We start from the raw sequence: 10,211 nt of genomic DNA on the forward strand, positions 1-10,211 counted from the left end.
AGTCCATGTGACTATAGAGTCACACATGTGGGTGTATACACAGTGGTAAATGACACTTCCTCCTATCTTCCTCATATTGCTAAACACTATGGGGAGTGGGATATAAAATGTTGATTGATGTAGGCTTCACCTCCCTGCTAGTCTCAGCACATACACATGATAGACACAGGCTGGAGGGGGCGTGACACAGCATGTCATTGGCAGAACCTCCTCCAGACATCTTTACAGTGTGAACAAAGTGAAAATTATTGTCAGTCAATTTAAACTACACCTACACCATGTTATTGCAAAAAATCATAAACATTTTCTTTGAAATTTAGATTTGTAATAAGCGTTAAACACTTTGTTGCTATTTTTTATTTATTTGAATTCTCTTTTCTGAACTTTTTTTAATGTCATGTGAGATAAGTCTAGTACATCAGCAGAGTACTAGAAACTCCTCCCTCAGAACTTTCCCTGAGGACAGAAAAAACCTGGGAAACGTCATGTGACCTCTGAACAGCAATGATTAACTACTCAGATGGTTTTTTAATATTAAATAAAATACTGGAATAATGGCAATTAAACATTGGGGTTGATTTACTAAAACTGGAGAGTGCAAAATCTGGAGCAGCTGTGCATGGTGGCCAATCAGCTTCTAACTTTAGCTTGTTCATTTAAGCTTTGACAATAAATCCCAGAAGTTGACTGGTTTCTATGCAGAGCAGCACCAGCTATAGTAAATGAACCCCATTGCATGTGTAAAATCACTTTAAGTCAGCAATTGCAAAATAATAAGTGTCTTTTGAAAGAATTACTTTGATTAGTCCATTTAATAAAACTAAATGTCCCCAATGTCAGCAGTGCTGACTCGTATTTGCCAACTGTCTTTTATTTCTGGAACAGTCCCAGGATTTGATGAAAAATGCTTGTACTACCTCTGTCCCTGGAAAATCTCTTTTTTTTTTTTTTTTTAAACCCCCAAAATTCATCATTGATTTATTTATTTCAGGTACTTATATAGCGCTGTCAATTTACGCAGCCCTTTACATATATATTGTACATTCACATCAGTCCCTAACCCTCAAGGGGCGTACAATCTAAAGTCATTATGCATCTTACAAATTTTCAGCCTCATTAACAATGATGAAGTTATTTTTGCACCTGTTTTGTTTTGTATTTCACGGAGCTGTTCATGGCTCTACCTGCAGAGCAGCATTTTTCATTCAGGGATCTGTGAATGTAAAATCTGCAAGTCCCATTTACCACTGCGGAGGAGGAACTCATGGTTTTCAATAAAGCACACATGGGGTGACATCACCACACTGGTAATTCATTGTTTACTTCCTCCAGCTCCAAAACCAAAGGTCCGTATCTCCGTATGGACCTGGGGATGGGGGAACAGTCTACAGAAACCTTTGCATTGCATTCATGATACACCAATGGCAGCTGAAATGCTCTGCAGGCTCCAATGCAAAAGTGTAATGAATGCACATTTTTTTAAGTTTATTAATTTTGAGTGCATTTAATAAATGCTTGCCAAAGGTAAACTAAATCTATAAATGATTTAACATTTTGTAATTGTATGTTATTAGAAATAAAATTGGCATTTTAGTTTTCGAAAAACTGTTTTCTAAATCTTCCAAAAAAACTAAAATTTATTTGCAATATTATAAACTTGTGGGCATTTTGGATACTCTTCACAACATATCTCTTTCTGTTTGCGTGATTGATTTATTGCTTTTCCCAGAACTGAATGTCAAACTGAAGGTATCCTGTGCCATAGGAATTTATTCTGTCCTGAGACTATGTACATCTAAAGGGATGCAGTTAATGGTTCTTTTGTTATTACAGTATAATGCTGAGATTGATGAAGTGGTCACTGAAGTCAGATCCTCCAATTTAGTAGTTGGTTTCAAAAAGCGCATGGTAAAGAAAACATCAACTGCTTCACATTAAATTAAAGCTCAACAAATCGTATAGAGTCCGCAATTTTTTAGTTATACAGTATGAAGAGGCAGTCTTTTCTCAGCAAAAATAGACACCATGAGCAGAGCTTGAACACTCAAATGACCTGCTAGTCCTTGTGTTCTGTTACTTTGGGGCCCCTTCAGATGATGCACAGTAGTTGAACCTGCTTATTACAGGGACTTATATAGCACCATTCATTTACACAGCACTTGTATACTGTACATTCACATCTACTGTACATTCACATCAGTCCCTGCCCTCAAGAAGCTTAAAATGTAAGGCCCTTAGCTCCTGGTCATTCATATGCTGGGGCCAATTAACATATCAGCTTGTCTTTGGAGTTGGGGAAGAAACCCACCTACGCACACAGAGGACGTGTAAACTTCAAGTGATTGTAAAGGCTCAATATTTTTTACCATCAATGAAGGTGAAAAAACCTTCTGTGTGCAGCAGCCCCCCGTAATATTTACCTGAGCCCAATCGCAATCCAGCGATGTGCACGAGAGCCTCGGCTCTCGGGGGACTCTCCCTTCTCATTGGCTGAGAGCAGTGAGAGCCAGTGGTTCCTGCTGCTGTCAATTACAGCCAGCTAACCAATGAGGAGAGAGAGGGGGCGGGGCTGAGCCACAGCTCTGTGTGTGAATGGACATGCAGAGCAGCAGCTTGGGAGTGAGCCTGCTTGGGTTCCCCTATAGCAAGCTGCTTACTCTAGGGGCACTTGGCAGGAGGGTAGGGCTAGGAGCACCGGTGGGGTATTCAAGAAGAAGAGGATCAGGGCCACTCTGTGCAAAACCACTGCATAATACAGATAAGTATGACATTTTTTTTATTAATTGCCTTTGGTAGTGCCATGGTTGGGATTCAAACCAACAATTGTAGTGCTGCTAGGCAGAAGTGCTAACCACTTAGTCACTGTGCTCATCACTTATGGAATGCTTTTATACTGGCAGGTACATAGAAGATCAGCTGCTGTGTGTATACCAATGTATGTAGGCTGCAGGCAAAATTGCAAGGTAAGTATGCATTTTGGGAAGGAGCTCATTTATTACAGTGGGTGGAGGATGGGAGTGCAAAAAAGGATAAGTTCACTATTTTAAAGTGCACCTATCCTTTAAAGCTAACCTTATTCAGAAAGTGCTAGTTTGGTTGTTCATGCCCTCAGTAATGAGTCACTAACCCAGAGCAACTACTCAGCTGATGAACTCAAAACTGCTGATCTACACACATAATCCTGGGTAATAAGGCAAATTGGCTGTTCACTTTTCAAGGGAATTTGCCCCAGAGCTTAGTAGTTGTAGTGACGTTTCAGGGCTCTTTCACACGGACGTTCTGATGGGGTCTGCCTGTCCATTTTTCAGGTGGACCTGATCGGAACCTCCATTCTCCTCTATGGAGCAACGGGTGTAAACAGTCATGTGTCAGTTTGCACCCGCTGACATGCGATCTACCAAAAAAGTATGGATGGGTATCCAATTTCCCTTCTGTACATCAAATCGGATGAAAACAGACAGGCGGTCTGTTTTCATCCGATCACCCATTGAGGAATGCGAGCAGCTATGTGTCTGCTCTGCAGCAGCGGAGGGGACACAAAGCTGTCATACGCTTGCTCAGCGGGGATCAGCAGAGAGATCCCTTACTGAGCAAGCGGATCTGCTAAACAGGTCTGCTCCATGTGAAAGGACCCTAGGTCGACAAAGAAACTCAATCATGTGCAAGGAACATTAAAAAAAAAAACATTTTTGCTTGCACAGGATTGGCTAATGGAAGTCAGCTGAACTTCAACTCATTCACTAAAATCTGGGGAAAATTGCAATGTGAGTAGCTTAGTTACCTTGAGTAAGGCTGGCCATACACTGTACAATTTTCTGTCCAATTTTTGCTCAATTTCCTTTAGATTTACCTTCAACTGTGTAGTGCAAGGGCCTGACTAATTGGATACAACTGAAAGTGTTGTTTGGGTTTGACCTCCTATTATATGGTTTTTGGTAAATCTAAAGCAACATCTCAAGAAAATTGAATAATGTATGGCCAGTCTAAATCAGCCCCAAATATTTTAGAAAATCCTGAAACCACTGGATCAGCATGACTGCCAGAAAAAAAGCAGTTCTACAGTGAGAGGTATTACTCCCAGCACAGGTTTCTTTTAAGGATTTATTTCTGCTCTAGGATGAGTAACCTTTGAGCCTAGTACAAATGCATAAGTGCTGTTTGCCTGGGCTAAAGATCAAACATGATCCTCTCTTGTGATCCCACTGCACAGCCTCACAAAATATGTTACTGCTTTATAAATGTATAATGATGGTGGGAGTTTAATCTCATTTATCGCAGCCTTCGGCACAGAACTTCTATTGCAGTTTCTGTGGCCAGTCATGAGAGGTACTTGGAGCAGCTGTGCAAGTGAAGGTGAAAATGCTTTCAGATAACCCTAATGATCTTCACTAGAGCAGTAATCAAGTAACAGCCTTATCTCTTCCCTATCAGCAGTGCAGATCATTGGCTCATCTACCGCTGAAACATTTGCTTTGTCACTCAGCAGGAGAACACAGTCAAGCACACTTAGCAGCAGGAACCAATAGAATTGATAAATTTTACTTAAACAGCATGCCAGGAAAGACTTTGGCTGGGAATGACAATATTAACCCTGCAGAAACTACAACAAGGAGAATATTTACAAATCCGCTGATTTTTCTGCTAGCATATACATTTTAAATGATTTGTATAACAAAGGGTTTAAATTCTTCAATTACACAGAGGGTTTATGGCCTCTTAAATCAATTCAAAAAAAGGTAATGTTAAAATACTTTGGAAAACATAAGGAAGACATAATTATAAAAAATAAACATGATGAGACTTGTATTCCTTCCAGTATTTTCTGTGTTGGAGAAAAAAAAACAAAGATAGAGGGAAAAAAGCGCATGTAGTATGCCATATGTAATGTGCCCTGTGGTCTGTCCCATGTAGTGTGCACCATGTAATGTACCCTGCAGTCTGTCCCATGTAATGTACCCCACAATGTGTCCTTCTTCCCCTCATGTAATGTGCCCTGCTCCTGTGTAATTTTCCCTGCTCTCATGTAATGTGCCCTGTGGTTTGTCCCACGTAGTGTGCCCAATGTAATGTGCCCTGTGGTCTGTCCCATGTAGTATGCCCCATGTAATGTGCCCTCAGGTCTTTCCCAAGTAGTGTGCCCCATGTAATTTTCCTTGCAGTCTGTCGCATGTAATGTACCCCATGAACAAAACAAATGACTTCTGGTACTAAGCTTAAAGTGTACCCAAACCCAAACAGTATAAAAGATATGAGTTGTAATTAATATTCTATTTCTTTGCTTTTTTATCTTCAGGCTTGGTTTCTGTAAAAAAAAAAAAATTTAATTTTTTACCCAAGCTTTTTTTGGTTGGAGGTGACAATGCTGCTTTTTTATGTTACGCAAGCATGAGCAGCATTGTCACCTTTATCAGTTTGCAGACCACACTATGCTTTCTGCTATTGACAGTTCCCTCTGCATTGCCCACCACTTATCTGGATCAGAGTATATCTATACAGCATGCACACAAAACTGGAATTTCACAGACCGGGAGTGGTGTGCATGGTGCTGCACATACAAACAAGTAGTTAACGTAAGTACAACAAAGTATTTTTGCAAAAGAAATCCTATAGAACATCTAGGCTATTTGTGAATAGCCATATTTTCATAAAAGTTTAATTATGTTTTAAAGTGGTTCTGAAGGCTGAAGGTTTTTTCACCTTCATGCATTTTATGCAGTAAGGTGAAAAACCTTCAGTATACAGCTCTCCCTGCAGCCCCCCTAATACTTACCTGAGCCTGATCTTGATCTACCAATGTGCACAAGAGTAGAGGCTCTCCTGGGTATCTCTCTCCTCCTTGGTTGAGCCCAGGGGCGGACTGACCATTTGGAAACTCGGGCACTGCCCGAGGGCCCAGGGTCAGTAGGGGACCCAATGAGATGCCCCTGGTACCTTTTTCATAGGCTTTTTTGAGTTTGGGCAAGGACACTGGGGCCCCATGATCCCCTATTGCCCGGGGGGCCCCATGAGTTGTCAGTCCACCCCTGGTTGAGCCATTGGCTCCTGCTGCTGTCAATCACAACCAGTGGGGAGGGAGCAGGGGGCGGGACTGAGCCACGCTCTGTGTGTCCCGTAGACACACAGAGGCAGCTCGGAGGCGAACACACACAAGTTCCCTCACAGGAAGCAACTTGCTCTGGGGGCACTCAGCAAGAGAGAGGGGACAAAAGTGTCAGTGGGGGACTAGAGAAGAGGAGGATAGGGGCTGCTCAGTGCAAAACCATTGAGCAGGAAAGTATGATGTGTAGTATTTTTAAAGAAAAAAAGATCAAACCTTTAGAGCCACTTTAAATGAACCCTAACCTTACAAATGGTAATTGTTCAGTTGACCTTAGATTGTTGTTTCAGTTGACTTGCTAACTTAAAGTGACCTCAAAATGGCCCCAAAATTATATTTTATTTACAAGCAGAGCCAAAAGGGATCCTAGTGGGTTGGTTTTCTAATATCTTAGGAGGATTTTGGTGTCCCTGCACAACTTTACCAGCAACTTCTCTTACAAACTCTATAACTTAAAATACTAAAATAAAAATGTTATATATATATATATATATATATATATATATATATATATCAGAATATGAGTCCTCATAATATCCACTACAGATGTGCAAACCCACGAACTTACAGAATATGTAAGCCCAACATTTCATATTCCTGATATGTCCCTGCTGTACCATCTACTTTTACAAAGTACACAAAAACTGCCATATAACACCCCCCATCTTCATCAAGTTAATATTTGTAAGTACACACCTCCTCAAATACTGACTTTCCAACCACCCGGCCTGCACAGGAACTGGCAGTGTTTACAAATATGTGTCAAGTTGGAGATGGACATGGCCATTATTCTCTATGGCTGGGGCCAGTGCACTATAGCAGATGCAATTGGCTCAGTGTAGAATGTAAGAGCTAGAGCAATTAAAAATCATAAAAGTCTCCATCTGAGATCTGTTACTATGTTTACTCATTCATTGGGGAGGCAGAGGGGGCTGTAGTACAATTATACGGCAGTTCTGGATCTCATAGTAGAGATCTATGCTATTTCAAATGTACATTGTTTCCTTCACGTAATATAAGAAGAAGCAGGCAAAGACTCAAGCCTGATATTCTGTGGACTGTGAAAATATTTTGTTGGCATCCAGGTGTCTATTTTTTGTAAGTAAATGTTACTATTATATGTAACACCACCCTCTTGAGGGCCACTGGTTTTGGGTCCCCCTATTTTCCTGCACAGTCAGGCAGCATGTATTTTCCACACTTTCATCCACAGCCAGTAAACAGTTAATGAGCTTGGTTTTTGTTGTTTTATTAGGGTTAACAGCTTGGATGGGGTCTAGGGGTATATAGGATGCCCGATGGAGCTGAAACAGCTTGGAGGACAATTTCTTAGGCACAAAAATCCAGCAAAATCATGAAAGAACAGATCCACGGCTATCTACTTCTTCAGGAGTGGCTCTTAACTTCTGAACAATCGACACACAGTCTTTGTAAGGAGCACTTGGTCTCCCTAAATTTAACTCCTCAGACTCCAGATGAAAATCTCCTCCTCCACCTGGCTGTCTTAAGAGTATCCTAGATCAAGGGATTCCAAGACACACAAATAATTCCAGGGATAACTAGTTGGGTATTGCACCTGACCGCCTTCTCTCTTCTTTGGTCCAGGGGGTGTAGAAGTACTCACAATGTCCTGTTCCTCTAGCTTTAAAGGTTGAAGCTGCTTTCAGACCTTACGCTGGGCTGGCTCCTTCCTTGCTAACAGGCTGTCTTTCCCAGATAGACTGTGGGACAGTGGAGGTCCTTCTTCCAGTTTCCAGTCTGTAGGCAGACTCCCCTCCTCTGGGGCCCCCTCCCAAACTCCACATCAGCAGCACTACCTCACGTCATCTTCCGTAAATCTATCTTTCTACCCCTCACCTCACCCCTTCAGTCTCCACTCGCATTACTAACCTACTAACTGACATATCGGCATGGATGTCACTCCACTTCCTCAAACTCAATCTTTCCAAAACTGAGCTCTTAGTATTCCCCCCATACCGTGCCCCCTCCCCTGACTTCTCCATCAAGATCAATAACACAATCATCAGTCCCTCCCCTCATGCCAGGGTACTAGGTGTAATCCTAGACTCCCATCTGTCCTTTCAGCCCCAAATCCAATCACTGTCCAAATCTTGTAGACTTCACCTCCGCAACATCTCCAAGATACGACCGTTCCTAACCTCGGAAACTACTAAGCAACTTATTCACTCCCTTGTTATATCTCGCCTTCACTATTGTAACTCCTTCCTCATTGGCCTACCTCATCGCAGGCTATCCCCTCTTCAGTCTATCATGAAAGCTGCTGCCAGACTCATTCACCTTACTAACCGTTCTGTATCTGCCATCCCTCACTGCCAATCCCTCCACTGGCTTCCCATTGCTCAACAGATAAAATTCAAAACACTAACTAACAATAACGTATAAAGCCATTTATAACTCTGCCCCAAATTACATCACAGATCTTGTCTCTAAATATCACCCAAACTGTACTCTCCGCTCCTCACCAGACCTCCTACTCTCTAGTTCCCTTGTCTCCTCCTCCCATGCTCATTTCCAGGACTTCTCCAGAGTTTCCCCCATCCTCTGGAACTCTCTACCCCAAGTTATCAGACTATCGCCTACTCTGCTCACTTTTAGGTGATCTCTGAAAACCTATCTCTTCAGGGAAGCCTATCCTGCCCTCAGCTAATACTGGAATCTTCGACTCTTCCAACCAGTCCATCCCCCACAGTTACTACCTTTTGTACCACTAGCCTCTCCCTCCTAGATTGTAAGCTCCAAGGACCAGGTCCCTCAAATCCCTCTTATATTGAACTGTATTGTTGCTGTATTGTCTCCTGTTATATTGTAAAGCGCTGAGCAAACTGTTGGCGCTATATAAATCCTGTATAATAATAATAATAATAATCTTCCACCCGACTCCCCTGCTGATCAGGCGCTCTCATTTTTAAGGGCTGGTCCCTTTCTTACACCCTCCCACTTCTCCAAGTTTCTAGAGCAGGGGGAGGTATCAGAGAACTCACCTGTAGAGCCCTCCAGCCTTAACCTTAAGTAACCTCGCTGACTCACTCCCAGGCTGACTCATACCCAGGCTTCTAGCAAGCCACTAACTGTACACAAAAAAAACCTATCTACACTGGAGGGTGTTACATATATGTAAAAATTCTGAGGGGCTTTAGAGGAGATTAAATACATAATATGTTTGTAATCATTTATGATTTTATTGAATGCAGGAATCGTATAATGACATAAGGACTATGCTCATCTTTCAAGTATTAGGCTTCAATTGTCTAAGGAGTGCCTGATCTTCACAAAGAAGAAATTTAGCTGCATGTTACCTTCAGGACGATACCCTCAGGTTTGCCCAACAGATGGCAGCTGATGTTATAGGTACAGGTGATCATAATAAGGTACCAAGATGACAGAATAAACTACTAGGAAAAATCAGGAATGCCTGCAAAGTTGCAGTAAAAGCTAAGGCTTGGACAGAAAGTAAACAAGCAGTGTCAGGAACAATATGATGTCAGAGTCAAACTAAGCATCACAGTGACAAGGAAAGCTGAATATGCAGAATCACTCTGAAAAACAAAATAATTTATTCATTCAACTATAAAATTATAAATAACATAAGTTTTTATATAAAATTATACTGTAAAATATAGTATATACAGTATAATAAACAAATCATATTCTGTAATAATGAAATATAAGTGCATATAAGTGTATCTGTAAATAATAAAGTGATAATCAAAGAAAGTCCATAAAGCAAAAGTCCTTTTGTAATCACCATGTGAATTGAATTATAACTGCCAAAGGAAAATCACCACATGACTGCTTAAATAATATCTTCAAAGTGCCGTTCTCCCCCTTCAGGTGTGCACTCACCAAATTCATATTCCTCCCACTCTCATGGTTGGAAAATGCACTTTTGTATATATTTATATTCTTCCAGAAAAAAAGTGTTTTCTCATATCACAAATCGATTCCTCCCAAGAGTGGTTCAAATTCTCCAATATTATTGCCTCTGATAATGATGCTTGCATAAAACTAGCAATCTGCACAGTCTCCAAGATCTGACACTGAAGTCTAGTCATCTGTATGAAAGCTTAGTCCAGCCTCTCCTATATACAGTATG

At 41.3% G+C, this 10,211-nt stretch overlaps 1 long non-coding RNA gene across 14 annotated transcripts in view; it reads left to right on the forward strand.

Annotated features, from left to right (window-relative positions):
• LOC149460898 (uncharacterized) overlaps positions 1-9,832 on the forward strand; it is an 84,555-nt gene extending 74,723 nt beyond the window's left edge. For 12 of the 14 annotated variants that reach the window (XR_016313010.1, XR_016313005.1, XR_016313014.1 and 9 more), the window contains one exon: positions 2,901-9,832. This is a non-coding gene — a long non-coding RNA (uncharacterized LOC149460898). The remainder of the gene's footprint in view (positions 1-2,900) is intronic. The other 2 variants (XR_016313011.1, XR_016313013.1) reach the window with 2 other exon arrangements.
• The last annotated feature ends 379 nt before the right edge of the window (positions 9,833-10,211 follow it).

Source organism: Staurois parvus, unplaced genomic scaffold, assembly GCF_062004578.1.
Source record: "Staurois parvus isolate SC_StPar_1 unplaced genomic scaffold, SC_StPar_1.0 ptg000218l, whole genome shotgun sequence".
NCBI classification, from domain to species: domain Eukaryota; kingdom Metazoa; phylum Chordata; class Amphibia; order Anura; family Ranidae; genus Staurois; species Staurois parvus.